This window comes from Phodopus roborovskii, unplaced genomic scaffold (genome assembly GCF_943737965.1).
Source record: "Phodopus roborovskii unplaced genomic scaffold, PHOROB, whole genome shotgun sequence".
NCBI lineage: Eukaryota > Metazoa > Chordata > Mammalia > Rodentia > Cricetidae > Phodopus > Phodopus roborovskii.
Genome location: NW_026126418.1, coordinates 67,846,718 through 67,870,521, shown reverse-complemented (window position 1 = coordinate 67,870,521; position 23,804 = coordinate 67,846,718). Strand labels below are relative to the sequence as shown.

Genomic DNA, 23,804 nt, shown 5'->3' with positions numbered 1-23,804 from the left:
CTCAGAGCTACTCCCTCTTTCCAGATTCTGAGAGAGTTTGGGAGTCAGGGCACTGGCTCAAGTCTCCAGCAGTCCTCATCTCTCACTATCCTCACTTCTGTAACACAAAACTGGCCCAATGAAAACAGTGCAATCAGCACACAGCATGGATGGAGCCTTTGTGCAGTTAAGATGGGAGCGTCTGCCACCTGGTATAGGATGAATGTGCTTCTTGGAGTTCAGGTAGACAGAGGCGCCATGGCAGCAATGCAGCTGTTCCTACTGACCATAGGCCTCACCCTGCTCGCTGTGGTGCAGGCTGGCTACTTTAGTCATTTTGAGTGTGCTACAACAGACAAGGTGAGATCTCTGGGAGGTCTGGAAGTTGGAACTATGTTTTCAGGATCATGATGCTGGACTGGGTGAGAGTCTGGTTTTGTTGATGGACTTTTGTGGATTACCTCTTGTTATGTGCTAGGGTCTTCCCTCCAACATGGAGTTCTCATGTCTTCTACCAGGTGAGTGGTACCCATAGGCAGAGGCATGGGTTATAGAAGTATCTGTCTGGCCATTCTGTCACACAGATTCCCACTGCCTCCCTCTATCAGCCCTGTACTCCCAAGGACTTTCTATTAACCCCACATAAATGACACTTCAGAATTTCTGTGGTCCAGGGACTGCACTAACTAGGATCAAGTTTTTGCTAGAACATGGATAATTCCAAGCCTTAGAGAATAGTCTCTGACAGTGTAATGTGGCAGGGACTGGCCCCAGGAGCAAGGCACAAGTAGAGTGTATGTGTGTGGTCATCAGTGACCCAATACTCAGTGGGTTTGTGGTGGTACTATCCATCAACAACCAATCACTTCTGATCTCTGCCCACTACACCTCCAACTGAATATTGCAGGTGATTCTTTTTCTATTCTTTCTGAGCATTTTGTGCAGGGCCATGGCTGTGTTCTTTCCCAGGAACTGCATTCCCCAGGAGATCCCTGTCTTACTCTGCCTGAAACATCCAGCCAATGATGCAGGGGGGATGATCATTACCAAGTTTGCCCTGACCCTCCAGTCTGCTCTGAGATGCTTCCCAAACCCCTCCTGCATCTGCTCCCACTTCAGCTACAGCTTGAAATGCCTTTCCTTGGCTCTCCCTCTCCCTCATGTCCTCCTCTGTGGTGACTTCTCCCATCTAGCTTTTAGGAAACTGGTACATAATCCACTGGGCAGGAAACCTTCCATTCCCAGAAGAAAAGTTGAGGGTTCCCAGACAACCCTTCATGTTGTCTAAAAACAGAATTGGTTACTTAGAGCTCAGGATGAACATCTCGGGAGTGGCCCTCAGAATGCCTCTCAACATCAGCTGGATAGTGGATACAAACATGGAATCCTCTTTTCCTGTTTGGGCAATGTGTCAGGTGACTTCTGTAACTGCAGGAAAGATGCTCCCAGGAACACTGAGCTTAGCACAGGAGACCCAGGGTCCTACTAATGCACTCTGTACTGTTGCACACTGTGGATGACAGGAACTTCTAAGCACAGAACTACTAGTTTTTGGAGAAATCAGTATGGACACCACTCATTTTTGTGGAGGGAAGTAGTCTGGATACTCAGGGTTTCAGTGAATTCTCAGGTCAATGAAGAGCCTGAGGGATCATGGGCATATTAGTGATTGTGTCATCTGGGAGAGGCCCTAAGAGAAACATTTGCAGACCAGAGGCATAGCCTGGTCTCCTAATGGAAAATGGTCTGGGGTAGGTTGCTTGTAACACTGACCTGAACTCAAAGTAGGGACTGGCCATTGGCTCTGCCATTATCTGTAGCTGTGTTGTCTATACTCATATGACATGGATCATATAGGATGGATCAGAGAATGGGAAGCCTGGGGCAGTGGCTGGTTGCTGTATGTAATGAGGGGGAAGGAATGAGCTCTCCTCACTGTTGGGCACTGAGCATTGGGAGCAGAAAACCAATGGGCAGGTGTGAAGGAGAGAACCACACTTCTGCTCTGTGTGTCTAGGAGTCCTATTGGATGTGTTGAGTTCAAGATGGCCATGAATGAAGTAAAAGACTTTCCTTGCTTCTTCACCCTCTGTAAGTGCTTATATTTACATTGTTCCATTTCACAGACTCCTTTTGGGAAATCTTGATAGCCACACAGCTTGTTTTCTGTCTGCAGGGATGTGGCATTATGTTCGGATAATTTTCCTTGAAGGGGAGAATTTTGGTTTCGCCTATTTAAGTGGAAAAAACTAACAATGTACATCAAAAGGTGGCAATGCTCATGGGTGCGTACTTCCCTGCTTGAATTTGTGGGTGTTGGGGTGACTTCCTAGATCACTGGGCACAGAGTTGCTTTCTATTTCCTTCTTTGCTAGTTCTAAATCTGGCCTGGGGGTCATTGTTGTGATTTCTGGCACTTTGGCATTGGGATTTGTTATTCCTCTCATTCTCAACCTTCTAGGAGAATTTGTGATATCTAAGATCCACATCCAAGTCCCATTCACCCATGCTCATATCTTTCCCTCTCAGTCAGCCCTTTGTGCTGTCCCACTCTGAGCGGGGATGTAGATACATTGCTTGTCACCCGTTGACCTGTGATTTCATTAGGGTAGCAGGACTGCTGTTCCAGTATCCAGTGGCATGTGGCTAGAACCTTGCTTAACACCCTGTTGTTCATAAGATGCTCCTCTTTGGCTGGATAGTCTGAGGTCCTGAAGTTCATAACTCACCATCGATTTAAAATGAAAGGAAGGGACAGATAAGAGAGACTCAGTTTTTAGCTTTGTTCACTGCCAGAGAAAACAAAACTTGTAACTTCTCTGTCTTTCATCCGGAAAGTTTACAGCTTATAGAAAGGATTAGAAAGGGTGGGGTGTTGACTTTGTGGCTAGAAGTAGGTTCTGTAAAAGTGCCGGCACCATCATGAAATGGCGGTCATGGCTGAGAATGCCTGTTACCCAAACATATTCCTTGACCCCAGACAGCAGAGCCAAAACCAGGGGTTTCACATTCATTTAGAAACTCTCTCAAGACAGTGATGTGGAGAGACCTATCATTGTTCCCTGAAGAAGAGTGCAAGAGCATGTCCTGGTACACACAAACAAACACACACACACACACACACACACACACACACACACACCAATCAAGAGGAGCTAGAAACTAAACATGTATAGATTTATCTGAGAGACAGATCAGTCATGTCCTGGTTTGCCAGCTCTCCTGCTCCAATGTCCCAGGCTGTCTCTGTTCTCACAGATGAGACACAGAAGACACTATAGACACGGCTTTACCCAGGAGTGTACATTGCTCCAAAGTATCCAGTGCCAGCTGGACCTGTGAACTGTACCTACCACCATCAACAAACCCTGAGACCTTGTCATCTTCCTGATCTTTGAAGATTTCACCACATTTCAAAACACTGCCAGACTCTCTGGATGTTATGTTTTCAGGATCCTTCCTCTCAAGTGCTCCCATTGGGCTATCTATCCTGTTCTTCTCCAGTGTTCTTGTACATTCTCCATTCATTCTTCTGCCCTCAACATCTCAAGGCTTTATACCCAGGAGATCCTAACAGGGCCTTGGGAGGTATCTCAGCCTAGACATGGAAACCACAACAGAAACAAGCACTGATGCCTACTGGCCCCACTTTTACACTGTAACCAAGGACTCCAGGAGCTGTGCTGCTGACCAGACCCTGTTGGTGCTATGAACATCCCACCTACCTTGCCATTGTAAAATATCACACTGGACAAAGGAGGAGCCAAGTTCACAGCTGGCTCTTCTTCAATATGTATTTTGGAGGTAGATGATAGACACTGAGGGCCTTATTTATGGTGGTGTCCTACTAATAGAACCTGGGAACAGAAAAAGTAAGAGAGGTAGTCAGTCACTGATGGATTCCCTCCCTTCCACCTCATGCTACCCAAGGTGTCAAAATCAATATTCGCTTCTAGGAAGACTGGAGGAAAGTGGTTCTGGGTGTTTTGAGTTCGGGATGTGCATGTGGGGGTAATTCTGCATCTGTCCTCTGACCTCCATGGCTGGCTGGCTGGAAACCTTCATAAGAAGACATTGAAGAGGTGCCCACGGCATGCTCCAGTATCTCAGAAGAACTATGTCCTCAGGTGGTACTTGTCTCAAATAAGATGTGAACTTATTTCCTCCTCATTGTTCCCATGTGGCTGGCCTCCTCAGAGAGTTTGGTGTGAAAACATCCTGTCTGTTGCTTGAATCTGCCTGTGTCACAGAAGATCTCCCACAGAAGATCACACACACACACTTGTGTGTGATCTGTCTATAGTGAGTGTCTTTACCAGCACTTCTCACCATCCTCACCTGGCCTGCAGGTCGCCAAAATCATACTGCAATTCCAACAATGCTGATTTTGAAACCCTTGTGAGCCAACTATCACTGAACAAAACAAGCATCATCAACCCCCCTTACGATGGTAATAAGAAAGCTTTTGCTGATTCTCCTTCCCTTCTATTCAGAAATTCCCTGTATGACAGTGTCTATGTCAACATGCTCCAATCCCCATCTTTCTGTGTTTGCACATAGATTCCTGCGAACTGGGCAAAGAATCCTAGTGCACAGAGGAATCCTGCAGAGACTACACACTAACCTGGTGCTGGGACCTTCCTCCCTCAGCAACAGGTGTCAAGAGAGGACAAGGCCTCACACCCATACCTCTTCAGACTTCTGTTTTCAATAAAGGTTCCAGATAGCTCCTGGCTCTATGTGTCAAGACTGATTCTTTGGGCCTCAACACTCTGGTAATCAGGTATAATCTGATGCATAGACCCGACCTTGCTTGTCAGGAAGAAAAGACTTCATATTCACATGTCTTCATACATGTGACAGTGGACACTTAATTAAACAGTGGACAGTTGCATAGATGGCAAGGGCAGGAGCCTGGATTTTAACCAGTGAGAGTAGAAGAGGTTGAGTAGGGTTACAGGGATGCAGATGTATGTTGGCTAATATGAGTCACTGCAAGCACCCAAGTTGTCAGCACTGTCCTGAGGTTCTGCCTCTGGTAATGGATGCTTGTCCTGATATGAGGCCACAGTGGAGGGGTGCTATAGTCTCTGTGCATCTGGTTTCTCAGTGTGTGGAAGGTGGAGCTTGCTACTGAGACATTTACTATCTGCATGTTAGCTTACTTGTAGTCACCTCCTGCAGGGACAAAGAGGCCCAGAGGTCAGATCATTAAAATCCCAAACCAGAGGCCAAAACCAAGGAGACAGAGAACAAAAATTCACTCCACATCTTCCCTAAAGATCCATAAATCTATGTCCAGTCTCTTCTGATATAATAATTTGATCTTCTTATGCTATTTACATACAAAATGCAATCATATCCTTCATGGACTGTCAGGATCCATGAAAAGGAGTCCATTTCATTTTGACTAAAGATCCGAGAGTTTAAAAATGTCCTTATGTCTTTAAGTCTATAGCATGTTGGCTATAGGATGTTTTGGCCTTGGTAGTGGATGTCTCTTATCTAAGTAACAATAGACTTGGGGCCAGGTGTGTTTATTCTTGACTTGAAGGCTGGATGGCTGGTGTGGCTACCAAATACCTGGAGGATTAAGGGGAGTAAGTCTCTTTGCCCCTTATACAAGATAATAGAAGTCTTCTACCATTTTGTCCCCACTGTTGGTTGAATACATAAGATGGTGAAAGATTAAACTAATGGCATTAGTATGGATTGAATGGTCATCCTGACAGCTATCCTGTGTCTTTGTCTTGGATTCTTAACCCCTTTAGCTAGCTTTTCTTTCATCCACACTCCCCCTCTCAGGTATGAACTATGGGCTGGTCAGCTGGCTCCAACTGCAGCCCCACAAAGACAGCTTCCCACAATGGACCATCTTTCCACGGCATCAGGAGGCTTTTTATGAAATGACTCAAGTGAGCCTGGAGTCGGTCTGTAGATTAGCTTCCTGACAGATAGACCAATATTAGCTGATATTTGTTCTGAGAGAAGTCAGTGCATCTGCCCCCTGTCCCTTGTGCAGTGCCACACAGTGATTGTCAATCACAGACCATGTGTTTCCTGGAGGAGGGAAGTGGGGAGAGGAACTCAGAGGACTCAACTCCACCCCAAGATGAACATTTCCATGGGATAGCCTTTGAAATGGAACTTGCTTTTAGAGAATCTGAGAGCTACAGACATGACAAATTTTCTCCTCCAGTTGTGTTGTCTCCTCCAGAACTCTGTCCTAGAGTATCTGGAATCAGATGAGACAAGATGTCCTTGAACCTCTGATGTATCTTGTGTGAGCATTTCCTATCTAGCTTATAATAATATCCAGTAAACTTTTCTACTCACCGAAGATAGGGCACCTGAAGGGACTCTACCTAGCTGGAACATGGCAAGCAGGTCTTTGATAGGTCTTACCCTTCTCTCTAGTCCTCTCTATTGTGCTAAAAACGGTTAGATCTTATTCCTAAAACTATCCACCATGTTCTATCCCTATTTTTCCACTTACTTTTCCCGAGGCTGACTGCCAAGGTCCATTTGTCAAAACATTGATATCTAGCAATCCAAAGCATGCTTTGGCTTACCTAATGAACATGTCAAATTAAAATTAAATACTTCATCCTAACATAGGGTTTCTCCCTTTATTTTATAAACTGCCATTCAGCTATGGGTCATGTCTGGCTTTCTCTATCCAGAGGCAGTCCTTTTATCCCCTGCCTCAACCACCCCAGGGACAAACTCCTCTTAATATTCTTCCTTGTTTTCGTTCCCTTCTCCCTTGTTCTCTATCTCCTGTCCTTGTCTCTTATTCCCTGCTCTTTTCCCCTTTGGGGCAAATAAGTCTCCTTTGTGCTAAGAACTTGGTCTTGGGTGTCCTGAGTGATGCCAGTCCCTACAGCCTCAGTGACAGAACAGTGTAGAATTCCATCAAAGTCAAACTAGGTAATCCTATGAATACTCTGCTTGCTACAGGGAGTGGGTAAAGTGTTACTTATAGGCATGTGGGTAACCCCAAACCAGCTGCATCACTAAAATGTCTCACCATAGCTTGCTAGAAAGTTCTTCAAAGTGAAAGACCCTCAGAGCATGGACCCTCACTCCCCTACTCAGGAAAGGCACCCCCCCCCCAAATCACTCATGAGAAGCGGTCTTGATGTAAAAGCATGAGGTCTTTTATATTCCAAGTGTACTGGGGTCCACAGTCATGCACCATGCAGGGGCAGAGGACTAAGGACCACGAGAGCAGAATTGAGAAAGCTTTTATAGGATTACAACAAAGTCCGTGCATCTTAAACCAATCATCTCATAGCATCCAGAGCCCGTGTGGTGTGGACAAATTAATTTAAACCATCCAAGCCCGCACTCTATAGACCAATCAGTTTTCTATAGCCCCCGTGCACCGGCTCCTGGGTGGGGTGACAAAGCTCATTTCCTGTACTCACAGGCCCTGTCATAAACAGTAAAGAATGTGACCTTTTGCCTAGTTGCTGGCTGAGGGCAGGGTCTGGAATTTAAGGTTTAAACTTCTAGCTTCCTGGGGTCATTGGAGAGTTAGCCTGTAATTTTCCATCCTTACAAAAGGTATAATGATAGTTTCTCCTTCAGTTAACATGTAATACTTTATATATTCTAAAGCACCTCTTGATATGAAGAGACCATGTGTAGCCTTTGTGTAGGCTGGGGACAAATTACACACAGCAGGAGGGAATGAATGGAAACTCAGGTGAGGTACTGATGATGCCACTACCTTTTTTTGTGAGGATCCTTGGTCATATTTGATCTTGATGGTTTCTTGAGAACCACAGTTGCCGCTCACAATGGTGGTCGGTGTTAAACTTGGGGAATAGTGTACCACAACAGGCCCATCCACGAACTCTGCACTCTTCTCTACTATGTAGGAAGCAGGTGCTTAGTCTATTCCTTGGATTCTTATCATAACAGAACTACCAAGGGGCTGTGAACCTCTCAGAGGCTCATCCAATTGGGATCTGTGCTACAAAGAGTCAAATGCCCTTTGCATCCTACATCTGGGGTGAGAATATTTGGGTATGGTGTTGAGCATTGGGAACATAGATGTGGACTTTGGTACCCTGAATATCCCTGCACATTGGAGCACACTTGAAGATAGGCTGGCTTTGCTGCGTTGAGAACATAGACAATGGGATGGAGGCACTGGCAGGGTACACCCTGTTCAAAACAGCCCTTGGTAGATGGAAGCAGGCTTTGTCCCCAGAAGGGTTTCATCCAGCCTAGATGTAGATTCAGGATTCATGTACAGCAAAGAGAATTTCCCTTGTTTGCCAGCAGACAGGTTAAGAGCTGAGATCTCTGCTCTGCAAACTCACCTGGATAAGGGTGAGCTATAAGGAGGAATTCACTTTGTAACCACCCCCACAGTGACCTCAGGGATTCATAGGCTTCCTGTAGGGTGTAACCCCAATGTATAAAGCAGGTTAGAAGGCTGGGCCGCAGGGTGACTTTTCTATGGCACAAGGTAGACATGAACTGGGTGCAAGGGACCCTGGGTATGTAGCTGTTTTCTTAGGCTTCATGTATGTTGACTAAGCTATGGGGCTCCAGAGCACAGTGTCTCTTATTCTGGTACAATCAGAGCTGTGTATCTGTCCCCAGAGTGTGACAGCAAACCATGGCTGTGGTTGGAGTTGGACTCAAAACTTCTCAAGCAGGATGATTGGTCTCCTTCATCTGTCTACTTAAAGCAATGTCCACAAGCCGTGTTTACACAATTCTATTTCATTGACTCCGCCATTCACACCTCAAGAACAGAACATTTCTGGAAGCAGAAACTTTTGGCTAATGCTGTATAATTTACATACACATAACAGGATCAAAAGTATTTTTTGGGAGGTATTAAAAACAATAATAATAATAATAAAAAAAGAATGCTCTTTGACCAACATGAGACACCAGAGGCTTCTCCTGCAGGAGACTGTAAAACTGAACAGCCCTTCACATGACTCCAGTTTGCTTCACCTACTTCTAGGTGCTACCAACCATAGCTGAGAACCCAGGTGGGCAACCTGGCTGGGAGGGTGAAAGAACACAGAAGTCCAAGGGGAAGTCTGTAGTGCATGCAGGGCAGTGCTATAGACCATAGACCACACCGGGGTAGCAGTGTGTTTGGCCATAGAGATGTCAGAGCTATGGAATATCTGAGGGGGAGAAAGTAGCACCTTTGGGGGCTTAACCAAAAGAGAGTACCCCTAACAAGGGGAAATACAAGATATGGAGGGAGGGGGAGGAAGTGCCTGAAAACTGAAATGGAAGCTGGATAAAGGCACCCATAAGGTAGATGTCCCAGGCCTTTGAATATTCTCCATCTCTTGTTACCTTTCATTAGCTGCATCTTTTTTATTTGCTCGTTCTTTTTGTCTAAGACAATGAGTTATGTCTACACCACAACAACCTTCCCATTTCTCCATTTTACTTACAGAAAAAGCAAAAATGCAACAGTGGCCCGAAAATCACCATCGTTTGCTCTACCCTCTCTTTAACCCGGGCTCTGGCCAACTTCCTGTCCCTGCCCTACTATTTGCTCGGTCTTCCCTGCCCTTCAGTCTGTTCCAGGCTCCACTGAGTGTTCTTCCCACCTGGAATCCTCTTTCACTTCCTCATTCATGGCTCATTTCATTCACTACCTTTAATTATGTATTTCAATTCCATTTAATCTATAAAGCCCTCATCTCTATAGTTGCTGTCAGTCTTGTTCCATTTGGGGCTTCCTTGTGGCATGTACCACACTAGTAATAATATATAATTAAGTAATCAGGAGACAGAAGTACACAGTAGACTGAGCATGGGTAGTGAATACAATGAACACTTAAAAACATAAGTGTAAGGAGAGCTAGAGACACTAACTGAGGGTTGCAGATCAGTGGAGGAAATGATCTTGTTTTTGGATCCCTTCCATGTGGCTGGCTCCACCATGATGGGGACCAGGGACCTTGACCAAGACACTTGACAGATTTTGTTTTGGCATCATTGGGTCCTTCCACAGACACAATCATAACATCTACCTATAGGGTCTTATTTCTTCCTGCATACAAGCCTGCAAAAATCTATTTTCTTAATTAGTGGTTTTTAATTGCTCACTGATGGTAATGCCACTTCTGGGATGGTGTTCCTTGCTGCTATATGAAAGCAGGCTGAGCCAGCCATGATGAGCAAGCCAATAAGCAGTACTTCTATATGGTCTTAGCATCCGTTTCTACTCACAAGTTCCTGTCTTGAGTTCCTGCCTTGACTTCTCTGGATGATGAATTATGAACTGAAATAAACCATTTGCTTCTCAAGTTGCTTTTGTACATGGTATTTTACCAGACCAGTAGAAACATAAATAAGGCACAACTCAGAACCACCCTATTCACATTCTGCATGGTGCTGTCAAAACCCTTTATGTGCAAATGCTGGGTAAAGCCCAGAATCTATCACCTAGGGATTAGCTGGAAAGAGAAGGTGTGGTTAAGCTGAGGTTAAAATTCAAGGTAGTGAGGTACAGGAGCAGAATTAATGATGACTAGAGCTGTGGAGCTAGGGATCACAGCAGGAACTGCCACCAGAAAGAAAGGGGAAACATGAAGAGAGATGCTTTAGGTCATGGGAACAACACAAGTCAGGGCATGTCTCCCTCTGTCTTACCATCTCCCTAAGATCTACTTTATCCTTTACTTCAAGTACCTGTTGACTCCTGAGAGCATTTATCACGAGGAAACCTCAATTTCCTGTCTGACCTCTTGTCTTCCCATATTTGCCTGCAAACCCCTGTCCTTCCAGTTCCTGAAGGTGTGTATTTTATCACTATAACTTAACAGGTGTCTATGAGCCTATCTTGAGAACTTGGCAGAATTTAGTCCACTGGGACACAGGGAAGGACAGGTAGATAAATAATGGGAAGCAGCTGTAGAGTGTATGCTCTGCCTTTCATACTGCATATAAGATTCATGGTGGCAGCCCTCACCTGTCAGTCATCTGCATGTGGCTCTTATGATTTTTCTAAGGGAAGCACTACACATACAACTACCATAATTGCTGGCATCAGTGATCCACACAGTAATGTGAAAGGTATCTATGGTGCAATCAGCAGGACAAACCCTAGGTGCTGAGATTCCAGGACACTCACTAGTCTCTCTGGTCCTAAAGAGCCCTGATACCACCCTCACATGCCTATAACATTAGGTTTCCTTCTCAGCAGCAACTTACAGGACTTATTTATGGCAGCCCCTCAGCACAGCCCAGGGCTTATCATAGTTCTCATAACATTGTTCATTGTTTATGTATTCTTGAGGTTGCCCAGACTTGATCTGCACAGGCAAAACAAAACAAAACAAAACAAAACAAAAAAACAAAACACAAAAAACAAAAAACAAACAAACAAACAAAAAAAACCAAAAGTTGCTTTGTAGGACTAGAACCTCTCTCTAGAACTCAGATCAGATGGGTCTTAGCTCATCAGGATGGGAAAGGACAAAGTAGATGTAGGGAGCCGTCCCTGCATTCTCCATTACAAGATGGCGCCTGCATCCAGCTGGCGTTGAGAGTAAACAAGTCAATACGCAGGTGCAGGGTGATTTTCCCTCCCTTGGCCTCTGCCTCTTCCGTGGCGTCATATGGGCCGATGGGCTGCAGCCAATCAGGAGGTGACATGTCCCAGGCGAAGGTTGTAAACCTATATAAGGGTTGGGTTTTGGATGTTTGGCGTCTCCGCTCTGTAAGCTTATGCTCTCCCTCTCAAGATGCATTAAAGCTTTACTGCAGAAGGATCCTGAGTGTGCCGCGTCGTTCTTGCTGGCGAGACGGTAGCGTGGGACAAGTAGAGTTCCGGATGGAGGAGATAACCTGAGAACAGAAGAGGAAGTGCCCAAGGCAGCTCTGTTGTGGGCTCTGGGCCATGTGGGTCCCTGGCCTCCATGTGGGACTCTAGCTTCCCCATTCAAAGAGAACCACACTTAGGGTCTCCTTGAGGGGCTTCCAGGTGTCAACCTGACAAGGTAGGGAAAGCTTTTGGTAGATCAGGGGCTCTAGTGTTTTAATATAGTTGCATAACTGTGGGCTTTGAATTATTCCTTGAGTCTTACATCAGGCCATAAGGTGTGAAAGGAATCTGAATCTGAATTGTATCAATGGAGCACAGGGGTTTCATATATACTATTAAAAGGTTCTGAGACGATCAACACAGCAGAAGAATCAAGTATCCTTGTTGGAGACAGAAGTATCAACCACATTGGAGACACTTCCCATTAGTGGGCACAGATTGGAGACTGCTTTATGTAGTAGAGCCTTTCCATCCTCTGGAATTAAGGATGAAACACAGGGATAAAGACCTTATTTCTCAAGAGCTTGGAACATAATTGAGTAGATAGATGGGTGATGGTTACAGCTAAGAAGGCTAAGACCCTGTAGAGTAAGAAGTGCTGTAAGAGAGCACAGGTGCCTGGTGTTCAGAGTGAAGCTCTTCAGGTGGCTGTGGTCTCTAAAGTTGCTATGGGGTCCAAGCAGTGTGATGAACCTATAGCTTGGATTGGGCTTTGTGCAGATGCGGTTTCACCCAATGCAGCATATGCATGCTGCAGCAAGGCCAGGAGCATAGAGGCCTTGGTGACCATGCAGCTGCTCCTGCTGACTGTGGTTCGGACCCTGTCCTTTGGGGAGTAATCATCCTTCAGCAATCCCAGATATGTTGCCATTGCTGAGACGGTGAGAGTGCTTCACAGAATGTGTGTGTGAACTGGGTTCCCATAGATTAGATGGTGCTGCTGCTGAGAGCTGCAAATGGACAGCAATGGATCCCTGTGTTTTAACTCTGTGTCTGTTTTCCAGCATCACCCTATGGACATCTGACATCAGGGGCACCTAGAGGCCTAGAGATGGTTAATTGCATAATTTTTCATGTTGTCTGCCACAGAAACATTCTGCCTCCTCTGTCAGCCTGTGGTCTTCTAAAACCTTTCATTTAATTTGACAGAAATGGCTCTGTTCAGGGTTTCTGGTTTACAGTGGCATGTCAGAGGAGCAGTAAGGTGTCAGCACATAGGAAGGAAACTCTCTGATGGGTCAGTCTAGGTTAGGAAAGACCCAGAGAACCCAGAACCCAGAATGTCTTTTGCTTTCACTGTGCCTTTACATGTTTGCTACTGCAGTTTTTCTCTGTTATCTGGCATGGAGTGAATGGATGTGGGGAGGCACCTACTGCCCTAATGTAGTGTGTTTATCTCATGGAAACTTCCTGGGTATTTTTATCTGTGGATTGTCATGAAGATGACCCCCCTAACTTTGCATAATCGATAATAATAATGTTAGCTTATACAGAGTTTTGCTGAATAAAACCAACAAAAGGGAATACTGCACAGCCAAGGCATATTAGTTATATCCAAGGAGCTGCAAAGGCCATTGCTCAACGAGCTAGGAAAGAAAACGTCAAGGTAAGGTAATAATTAAGTCTCCGGAGCAAGGCTGGTTCAAAGCTGAAAGACACAGTTACAGGTTTTGGTGTACATCCTTAGCTGAAATAAAGCTTTCACATAACTTCAGGTTAGGGCAGATGCTTTGATAATAGCTTTAAGATGAAAAAAACCCCAGAAAGAAATCCAAAGTTTACAAGGAAACATAGCTGATTTAGATTCCTTCAGTTAGGGTAAAAAAAAAATAAATAAATAAAAAAAAATACAAAGCATCCCAACTGTTGCCAAATAACATTCTTTCCTTGTGCCCTTTCTCCCCCTTAATCCCTGATACAAGAAACTATTGGGGAATGTGTAGGTACCCTAAAGATTTAAAGTAGAACCGACTGATTCTTTTTCATATGTAAAAGTTTACATTTATGATTCCTTATAACATTGCCTTTCAAGAGGATCATCAGCCTACAATTCACACTGCCAGAGAAGCTAGGATATAAGGAGGACCCTAAGAGAGACATACAATGTCCCCTACAGAAGGGGAAAGGAACAAGATCTCCTGAGTATATTGGGAGCCAGGCCCGGGGGGGGGGCAGTGAGTGGAGAGGGAGTTAGGAGAAAGAGAAGGGGAGAAGAGGAGGGAAGAAGATTGAATTGGGGGAGGAATATAGGAACTCAAGGAAAGAGATACTATAATAGAGGGAGCCATTATAGGTTTGAAGAGAAAACTGGCACTAGGGAAATGTCCAGAGACCTACAAGGATGACCCCAACTAACACTCTAAGCATTAATGTAGAGACTACCTTAAATGCCCTTCCCTGATAGTGAGATTGATGCCTACCCTATCTGCCATTCTAGAGCCCTCATCTAGTAGCTGATGGAAACAGAAGCAGACACCCACAGCTAAACACTGAACCAAACTCTTGGAATCCAGTTGCAGAGAGGGAGGAGTGATGAGCAAAGGGGTCAAGACCAGGCTACAGAAACCCACAGAGACAGCTCATGACCCCCCACATTGATAGCTGGGAATCTAGCATTGTACCAACTCAGATCCCCTGAACATGGGTCTCAGTTAGAAGGTCTGGGCAGTCTATCAGACCTGGCAGTGGAACCAAGTTGTATCCCTGGTGAAGGAAAGGTCTTCTGGAGCACATTCCCCATGGAGGGATACTTCCTTAGCCTAGAGACATGAGGGAGAGCCTAGGTCCTACCCAAATACTTGAAGTTTTTGATGATCCCTCCTGGAAGGCCTCACCTTCCCTGGGAAGTGGGTGGGAAATGGGATGGGAAAAAGGGGATCAGGAGAGGGCAAGAGAGGCTGGAAGGGAGAGGGAACTGGGATGAATATGTAAAACTAATAATAATAATAAATGAAGAAAAAAAAGATTACCTTTAAAGATAAGTAATAAAGCAATTTGTCCTTTCTTTGTAACTGCAAATTGCCAGTAAAAGAACAAACTGAGAAGAATACCTTGCTTGCCCACAATATTAATACATAACAAGTTACTTGGGTATGAATGTATGTGGCTTCTTGGGATAATGTGTTTTTCACCTGTAATACATTAAATGTTTAATCACTTAAGGGATATGGAAAACATGCTTTTTAAAAAATGTTTATTTTGTATTCATTGTAATCATTCACTTGAAAATAGAATGTGACTATATATATGTGTATGTATGTATATATATATATATATATATATATATATATATATATATATAATTCTTAGAAGATGTGTTTAGTGAAGCAATCACAGATAAAAATAGATAACATCATTGTCACTTGGCACAGTAATGCACAAATCATCCAAGGCTAATGGCATATATCCAATATCAGGTTAATAAATTTTTATGGTCAGTTATTGTTTAACATCTAGTGCCTAATTCTTGTGAATCTTCAGGGTGTAATTTTTATTTATATACCAATAACAGTGTATGCTTGAGAGGATGTGGAGAAAGGGAACACTCCTCCACTGCTGGTGGGAGTGCAAACATGTACAGCCATTTTGGAGATCAGTGTGGCGGTTCCTGAGGAAAATGAGAATCAGTCTACTACACGACTCACTCTTAGGCATATACCTAAATGATCCACATCCATGCAACAAAGACATCTGTTCAATTATGTTCATAGCAGCATTATTTGTAATAGCAAGTACCTGGAAGCAACCTAGGTGCCCCCAACTGAAGAATGGATAAAGAGGATGTGGCACATCTACACAATGGAATTCTACTCAGCAGAAAATAAACAGTAGAATCTTTAAATTTGTAGGCAAATGGATGGTAACCCAGTCACAAAAAGAGGAATATGGTATGTACTCAATCATATATGGATTTTAGACATAGAGTAAAGGATCACCAGCCTATAATTCCCATCGCCAGAGAAACTAGGATACAAGGATATAAGGAGGAACCTAAGAGATTCATACAAGGTCCCTCAGAGAAGGGGAAAGGAACAAGATCTCCTGAGCATATTCAGAGCAGGGGCAGGGCAGTAAGTGGAGAGGGAGTTAGGAGAAAGAGAGAAAGAGGGTCCCTTTGTAGATTCCAGGGAATTTCTATTGTGCTAGGTTTCAAGTTCATCCCAGAGATGCCCATGCAGCTCCAATTGTTTCTCCCTGTACTCTCTCCCTCCATTGATGGGGGAAATGCCCTTCTGTATATATGTTTCTCTTATTGGTTGATGGATAAAACACTGATTGTCCAGTAGTCAGGCAGGGAGTATAGGAGGGGTTACCAGGAAAGGAGAATTCTGGGGAGAGGGAAGAAAGGGAGAAACCACCAAAGGGAGGTACCTTGTAGGTTTTGGGAAGATAAGATGCTGGATGGACCCTTCTCTGGTAAGATGAGACCATGTGGAAATAATTAGATTAATATAAATGGGTTAATAATTAAAAGAGAACTAGCCAATAAGAAGCCTGAGCCATAGATCAAACAGTTCATAAATTACTATAAAAGTTTCTGTGTGTTTATTTGGGGCTGAAGGGCAGAGGGACCAGGCGGAACAGAAACTCTGTCTTTACTTCATCCTCCCTCTACCTGACCCCTCCTCTTCCACACCGGATGTCTATTCTATTTCCCCTTATCAGGGAGATCTGGGTGTCTCCCATTGAACCCTTCTTGTTACTTAGCTTCTCTGGGACTGTGGTTGTCCTTCATTTTATTGCTAATATCCACTTATAAGTGAATGTTTATCTTTCTGAGTCTGGGCTACCTCACTCATGAGAGAGAGAGAGAGAGAGAGAGAGAGAGAGAGAGAGAGAGAGAGAGAGAGAGATTGGAATTGGGCAGGGCCCTTTTAGAAGAGAAATAGTGAATAGGCACAGGTGGAATGGTTAGGCATAGCTGGTGCCTATTGTAGCCAAGGGGACAGAACTAATGCCAGTGCCAAGTGATAAGCAGAGCTGCAAGAAGCCTGCAGACCCACAGAAGGGGTTTGCAGTATTTTCCCTGAGCCCAGCGCACAGTCCCTTTGCTTGCAACTACCCCTTCATGTCTGATCATTCTTGGTACACAGCCAGCTGGTTAAGGTGTGAGTCACATGCTCAGAGAAGTCTGAAGATGTGAAATAAAGTCAGGTCCAGATTGAAAAAAAACCTCTAAACAGATATAATATTCTTAAAAATGTACTTAGGTACTGAAGAAAAAATTAAATAAGTAATTTAAAAATTAAACCATCCTGTATATTTTAAGGATGTCTTAACTTCAGAGTCAAGAAATGGGTTGTATTGGAGGAGAGGTTACGTTTTTGTTTCTACAGGAAATAATAAGCTATGGATTTTTTTTTTCAAAATTAATGAAGATTAGATTTGACATGAGGATGCCTCCCGAAAATCTTGGGTGCAGACATAAAAAAGAGACCAAGGAAAAAAAAATGACATGACAGGTTATGTATATGCTGATCTATCTACATGGAACAGCTCTCTGAGACTGCATGAGGCATTATAAATCTTGTTGGTTGCAGAGACCTCATGACTTGGATGGAAATTTATGTTAGTTTGGTTGTGGAGTCCAAAAAGAACTATATAGTTGAATTCTAATGTTAAGCCATAGTGATCAGATAAGATTTGGGGGTTAATCCAATTTTTTGTATCTGTTGAGGTTTGCTTTGTTGCTAAGTATGTGACTGATTATAGAGAAGGTTCTATGTGGCACTGAGAAGAAGGTAAATTCTTTTGTTTTTGGATAGAATGTTCTATAGATGTCTGTTAAACCCAATTGGATCATAACTTCTGTTAGTCCCTTTGTTTCTTTGTTAAATTTTTGTCAGGTGGTACTGTCCAGTGATGAGAGTGGGGCACTGAAGTCTCCCACTATTAGTGTATGGGGTTTTATGCATAATTTGAGTTTTCATAATGTTTCTTTTATGCATGTGGGTGACTTTGTATTTTGTGCATAGATGTTCAGAATTAAGACTTAATCTTGATGTACTTTTTCTGTGGTGAATATGAAATGCCCTTCTTCATCTCTTTTGATGAATTTTAGTTTTAAATCTAATTTCTTAGATATTATGATAACTACACCAGCTTGTCTCATAAGTCCATCTGGTTGAAAAATCTTTTTCCAACCATCTTTTTCCAACCCTTTACTCTGAGGTAACTCCTGTCTTTGAAGTTGAGGTATGTTTCTTGTATGTAGCAGTTGAGGTATGTTTCTTTTATGCAGAAGAAGGACCGTTTCTGTCTTCATATCCATTTTTTGTCTTTTTATAGGTGAGTTAAGACCATTGCTATTGAGAGACATTAATGACTATGGGTTGTTAATTCTTGTTTGTTTTGGATTTGTTGTTGTTTTTGGTATTGTGTGTGGATTTCTCCCATTTTTCCTTTTGGTTTTTGGTAAAATGGACTTAACTATTGCCTATGTTTTTGTGAGGGTAGTTAACTTCCTTGGGTTGGAGTTTTCCTTCCAGAACTTTCTGTATGGCAGGATTTGATGATATGTATTGTTTAAATCTGGTTTTGTCATAGAAATCTTGTTTTTTCATCTATAGTGATTGAAATCTTTGCTGGATATACTAGTCTGGGCTGGGATCTATGGTCCCTTAGCATTTGTAAAACATCTATCCATGACCCTCTGGCTGTCAGGTGTAATTCTGATAGGCTTGTCTTTATATGTTACTTGGCTTTTTTCCTTTGCTGCTCTTAATATTCTTTCTTTATTTTGGTGTTTTGATTATTATGTAGTGAAGGAACTTTTTTTGTGGTCCATTCTATTTGATGTTCTGTAAGCTTCTTGTACTTTCATAAGTTGGGAAAGTTTTCTTCTATGATTTTGTTGAATGTTTTCTGTACCCTTGAGCTGGGGTTCTTTACCATCTTCTATACCTATTATACTTAGGTTTGGCCTTTTCACTGTGCACAATATTTCCTGGATATTTTGTGTTAGAGATTTGTTGGACTTAAGATTTTGTTTGGTTGATGAATCTATTTTCTCTAGTGAATCTTCAACACCTGAGATTCTCCCTTACATCTCTTGTATTCTGTTGGTCATGCTTGCATCTGTATTTCCTGACCCTTTACTCAGCTTTTCTATTTCTTGCATTCCTTCATTTTGTTGTTTCTTTCTTTCTTTTCTTTTTTTTTTTTTTTGATGGGAAAAAAGGTTTATTCTGACTCATGATTTGGGGAAGTGCATTCCACTGTGGCAGGGAAGGCAGGGAAGGGACTACACTGTGGCCGTGGGAGCAAGAGGCCATCATAACTGTCATTTTTTTTAAATTTTATTTTATATAACAAAGTCCAATTAAATGAAAACAAACATTTATACACAATATTTGGGAATATTAGTTCTTTCCAAACTACTTCCTGCTGGTAAGGGGTGCTGTCATGGGGGATTCGAAGAAGATTCAGAAATCCTGGCTGTAGTCTGTAGGGCTGCTTTGTCCAGCTGTTTTGAATGTAGGATCACCTTATACTCTGTTTCAGGTGGTCTGGCATGATCAATCCACATTAGTCTGGAAGGAATCCACATCTTTTCATTTTCTGTGGAAACAAAAATAGAAATCCTTTCCCCCAGTAACTTGTCCTTCAACTTGGGTTGGAGTTTTCCTTCCAATACTTTCTGTAGGGCTGGATTTGTAGATACATATTGTGAAAATCTGGTTTTGTCATTAAATATCTTGTTCTCTCCATCTATAGTGATTGAGAGTTTTGCTGGATATAGTAGCCTAGGCTGACATCCGTGTTCTCTTAATACTTTTAGAACATCTATCCAGGACCTTCTGGCCTTGAGGGTTTCCATGGAGAAGTCAGGTGTAATTTTGATAGGCCTGCCTTTATATGTTACCTGTCCTTTTTCCTTTGCTGCTCTTAATATTCTTTCTTTATTCTGTATGCTAGGTGTTTTGATTATTATATGCCGAGGGGTCTTTTTTCTTTGGTCCAGCCTATTTGGGGTTCGGTATGCTTCTTGTACTTTCATGGGCATGTCCTTCTTCAGATTTGGAAAGTTTTCCTCGATGATTTTGTTGAATATGTTCTCGGCACCTTTGATCTGGGCTTCCTCACCTTCCTCTATGCCTATTATTCTTAGGTTTGGCCTTTTCATGGTGTCCCACATTTCCTGGATGTTTTGTGTTAAGGATTTGTTGGATTTATGATTTTCTTTGGTCGATGAATCTATTTCTTCTAATTTATCTTCTGCGCCTGAGATTCTCTCTTCCATCTCTTGAATTCTATTGGTTATGCTTGTGTCCGTAGTTGCTGATTTTTTGCCCAGCTTTTCAATTTCCAGCATTCCTTCCGTTTGTGTTGCCTTTATTTTCTCTATTTCAGTTTTTAAGTCTTGAACTGTTTCCTTCACCTGCTTAATTGTTTTTTCTTGGCTTTCTGTACTTTCCTTAAGGAATTTGTTCATTTCTTCCACCTTTTTGTTTGTTTTTTCCTCTATTTCTTTAAGGGATTTTCTCACATCTTCTTTGAGGGCCTCTATCATTTTTATGATGGTAATTTTTAAGTCGTACCCTTCTACTTCCTCTGCTTTGTTGTTGTGTTCCGTTCTAGTTGGTGTAGATTCCCTAGATTCTGGTGGTGTCATGTTTGTCTTTCTGTTGTTAAGTGTTCTCTTGTATTGCCTTCTTCCCATAGCTTCTTCCAGTAGGTGTTGGTGGGGTCTTTCCCCTCTCTCTATGGTACTTCCCCGATGGGCTTATGTGGGTCTGAGATTCAAAATCTGTAGCTCTGTGTGGTCCAAGCTCTCTAGGAGGTTTCTCCGCAGACAGGGATCCAGGGATGGGATCAAGGATGAGGATCCAGAAGAAGATGCCAGCAGGTACTCACAGTGGTCCTCTGGCCAATAGCTCTGGCCAATAGCTGGTGGAAGAGGGCAAGGGCAGAGCTGGAACTTGAGAAGGTTTTGCAGGGTAGTGGGATCTCATTGGAAACTGGCGCTCTCCAGCTGAGACCTCTTTCTTTGGCAGAGGCCAGGATTTGGGGGTCAAGTATCTTGCCCACAGGAACTCAGAGTAGACCCGCAGAGCAGAGATAGGCAGATCTCTGGGAGGGGCCCGGGACTCCAGCAGAGGACTGGAGGTGGGGTCAGAGACCAAGCCCGTGGAAATTACAGGTGGTCCCGCATGGATAGTCAGGTCTCCTTTGTTCAGAGTTGCTCAGAGAAGTCTCTGAAGTAGGGTGGACTGTTGGCTCCACCCTCTGTCCCAATGCTCAACCAGAGCGGCCCATTTTGTTGTTTCTATTTCAGCTTTCAAGCCTTGAACTTTTTGCATTGTTTCGTTCACTTGTTTGGTTGTTTTTTCTTGGCTTTTGTTGTTTTCTTTTTTTTATTTGTGTCTATAATGTGTATTTATTTATATATAATTAAAAGACAAATTTCCATTTTTTACCACAGTTAGAAATCTCTAAAGATTAAAGGAATCTGAGAAGAAATTCATGCCCCAAAATATGTACAGCTACAGTATAATTTGTTATTTTTTCAGTTTATTAAAACATTCCATTGCTGCTCTCTACTTTGTACAGTTTTCTGGTCCAGCTTGAGTTGTTTTGTCTAAGATGAAGCAGGCTCTTGAGAGCCAATGGATTACTTACAAGCACACGATAGGTTTTAGCTAATGCCTGTTCTGATGGAGGCACTTTCTCTTAATGCCATGCACTCTCATTGAGTATGTGGGAAAAAACAGTGGGGAAAACAGGTCTTATAAAAATGAATGCCTGTTTGGTTTCATGTTTCAGAGTCTTCTGTCTAAAATTGTCCTATCCTATGAGGACAGCACAGTGGTGAGCTGCATCAGGAAAGTGCAGTAGAGCTCTGCAGCTGTTTCCTGTGATAACACTTAGATGGGTGCTTTTCCTATCCCAGATCATATGGACAGTTACAGAAGAATCTATTTTTATACTAAAGATTGTAAGTTGGAAATTTGTTTCCTTCAGTTTATCCTTATGAGAGAAACTGAACAAGAAAGAAAATAAAGAAGAAACTGAAACTTGGTGGTGGTGGCACACCTTAAATCCCAGCACTTAGCAGGCAGAGGCACAATGGTCTGAGTTTGAGGCTAGGCTGATCTGTATAGAAAGAGTTCCAGGAGAGCCCGGGCTACAGAGAGAAACCTTGTCTTGAAAAGCTAAACAGAAGTAATGACATTTCTAAGTAAAACTGGGGAGAGGAGAGTTTAGCACTCGTAATTTAGAAATATTTACAGGCAAAATGTCATTCCAGTCTCAGGAACTCACCTGATAGGCCCCTTGGGCTCAAGCTGTTACAGCACATTAGAAAAATATTCTACAATTGAGAATCTCCAGCCACTCCAGATTTTTGCTCCACTGAAGTGAAATAAATATTAACAATATAAATACTGTATGAACTATAGCACAAAAGAGCACAGTGGAAAGTGTTGACTTTTTCGGGATAAATGTGAAGGGAACTCATGAGGTTTTGGTTTTGGTCATGGGCTCTGTCTCCTGCTCATACTCTGTTTCCACATAGGCCCGTTTTTTTCTGCAAAGGTCCTTTCAAAGGTGCTTTGCCTTTGTGCTTGGCCTTAAGCGCCTTTTCTTCTTCACTGGAGGATTCTTCATCCTGTTCTTCGTCTCTGCCAGCATCCAGTTTATCCATGTCCTCAGAGTCACTCAGGTCACTCTCATCTACCTCATCCTTCTACAAACCCTCTTTCCCCCACATCCTCTTCATCTTCCTCATCTTCTTCCTCATCTTCAGAGTCACTCTCTGCTTCCTGTTTCTCTAGGGCCTTGTCGCAGGCATGGATGGGGAGTTGCAGATGTCGCCATACGTATCTTGTTTCAGTCTTTCCAGTAATTCCTTCTCTGGGCAGCTATTAATGCTTTTTCCTCTCTTCTTTTTTCCCTTCATTCAGCCTTCTTACTCAAAGGAGCAAGTTTCTTCTGTCGCTTCAGTGCAAGTTTTCTAATTCGAATCAAGTACTGGGTAATCTTGCACTTGTGCTGAATGAAGCGGGGCCAGTAAATTAAATTTCCATCTGTTTGTTCCAGTGCTTTGCCATAGTTTTTATTAAGTCGGAACCGTTCCCAGAGCCACTGAGGAAAAGCTGCTCGTTCTATAGCCTTCATATACAAGTAGCACTGTCCTTTCTCTTCTTTAATTGTAGCATACTGACTATTTGCCAGAGGACAGGATGACCAATTGCACAGCCCAGTCAGACTATTTTCATTTCTGCAAAAGCCATGAGTCTTGGTTCTTATTTTGAAAGAACAAAACTGTTTCCCAGTGTATTCCAGGTAACATTGTCCATCTGCATGTTGGTGGCAGGTCAGCACGCGCGTTAGGCAAGACCAGGAAAGCCTTGTTTTTTTAATTTCTTGAAATTTTTGTTTTGCCTTTTTCCTCCATTTCTTATATTTTTTTGTTGGTTTTTTTTCTTCCATTTCTTCAAGGTATTTTCTCATTTCCTTTTTGAGGGTGCCTATCATCTTCATAAAGTTGTTTTTACGGTCATTCTTGTCTGCTTCATTTGCATTGGCATGTTCAAGTGTTGATGGTGTAGAGCCCCTGGACTCTGGTGTTGTTATATAGGTCTTTCTGTTGTTGAATGTGTTCTTATATTGCCATCTTCCCATCCCTTCTTCCAGTGGGTCGTGTGGCGTCTCTCCCTCTCCTCTCCTCTCCTCTCCTCTCCTCTCCTCTCCTCTCCTCTCCTCTCCTCTCCTCTCCTCTCCTCTCTCCGTGTGTGTATGCTGGCTAAAACTGCTATGTCGTCAGACTCTGGATTGTATGGCCTGCCAGGTTGTGTCTACTACACACCGAGCAGACCCAGGAAACTCCAAGGAGAGGACAGGGAAGAAGGGCCAGAGAAGTGCCTACACTTACCTCTTCTGGTGGGTATAGGTGGGCAAAGACTACAATGTTGGCAAACTCTGGATGATTTGGCCTGCCTGATTGGGTCACTACAAGCTAAGCAGCCCCAGGAAACCCTTTATGTTGTTGAATGTCTTCTTC

General features: G+C 43.1%; 2 pseudogenes; one reads left to right on the top strand and one right to left on the bottom strand.

Annotated features, from left to right (window-relative positions):
* Window positions 1-237: 237 nt before the first annotated feature.
* LOC127221929 (uncharacterized) lies at window positions 238-12,639 on the top strand (annotated as a pseudogene).
* Window positions 12,640-22,119: 9,480 nt separating this feature from the next.
* Window positions 22,120-23,106, bottom strand: LOC127222132 (protein MAK16 homolog; annotated as a pseudogene).
* Window positions 23,107-23,804: the final 698 nt, after the last annotated feature.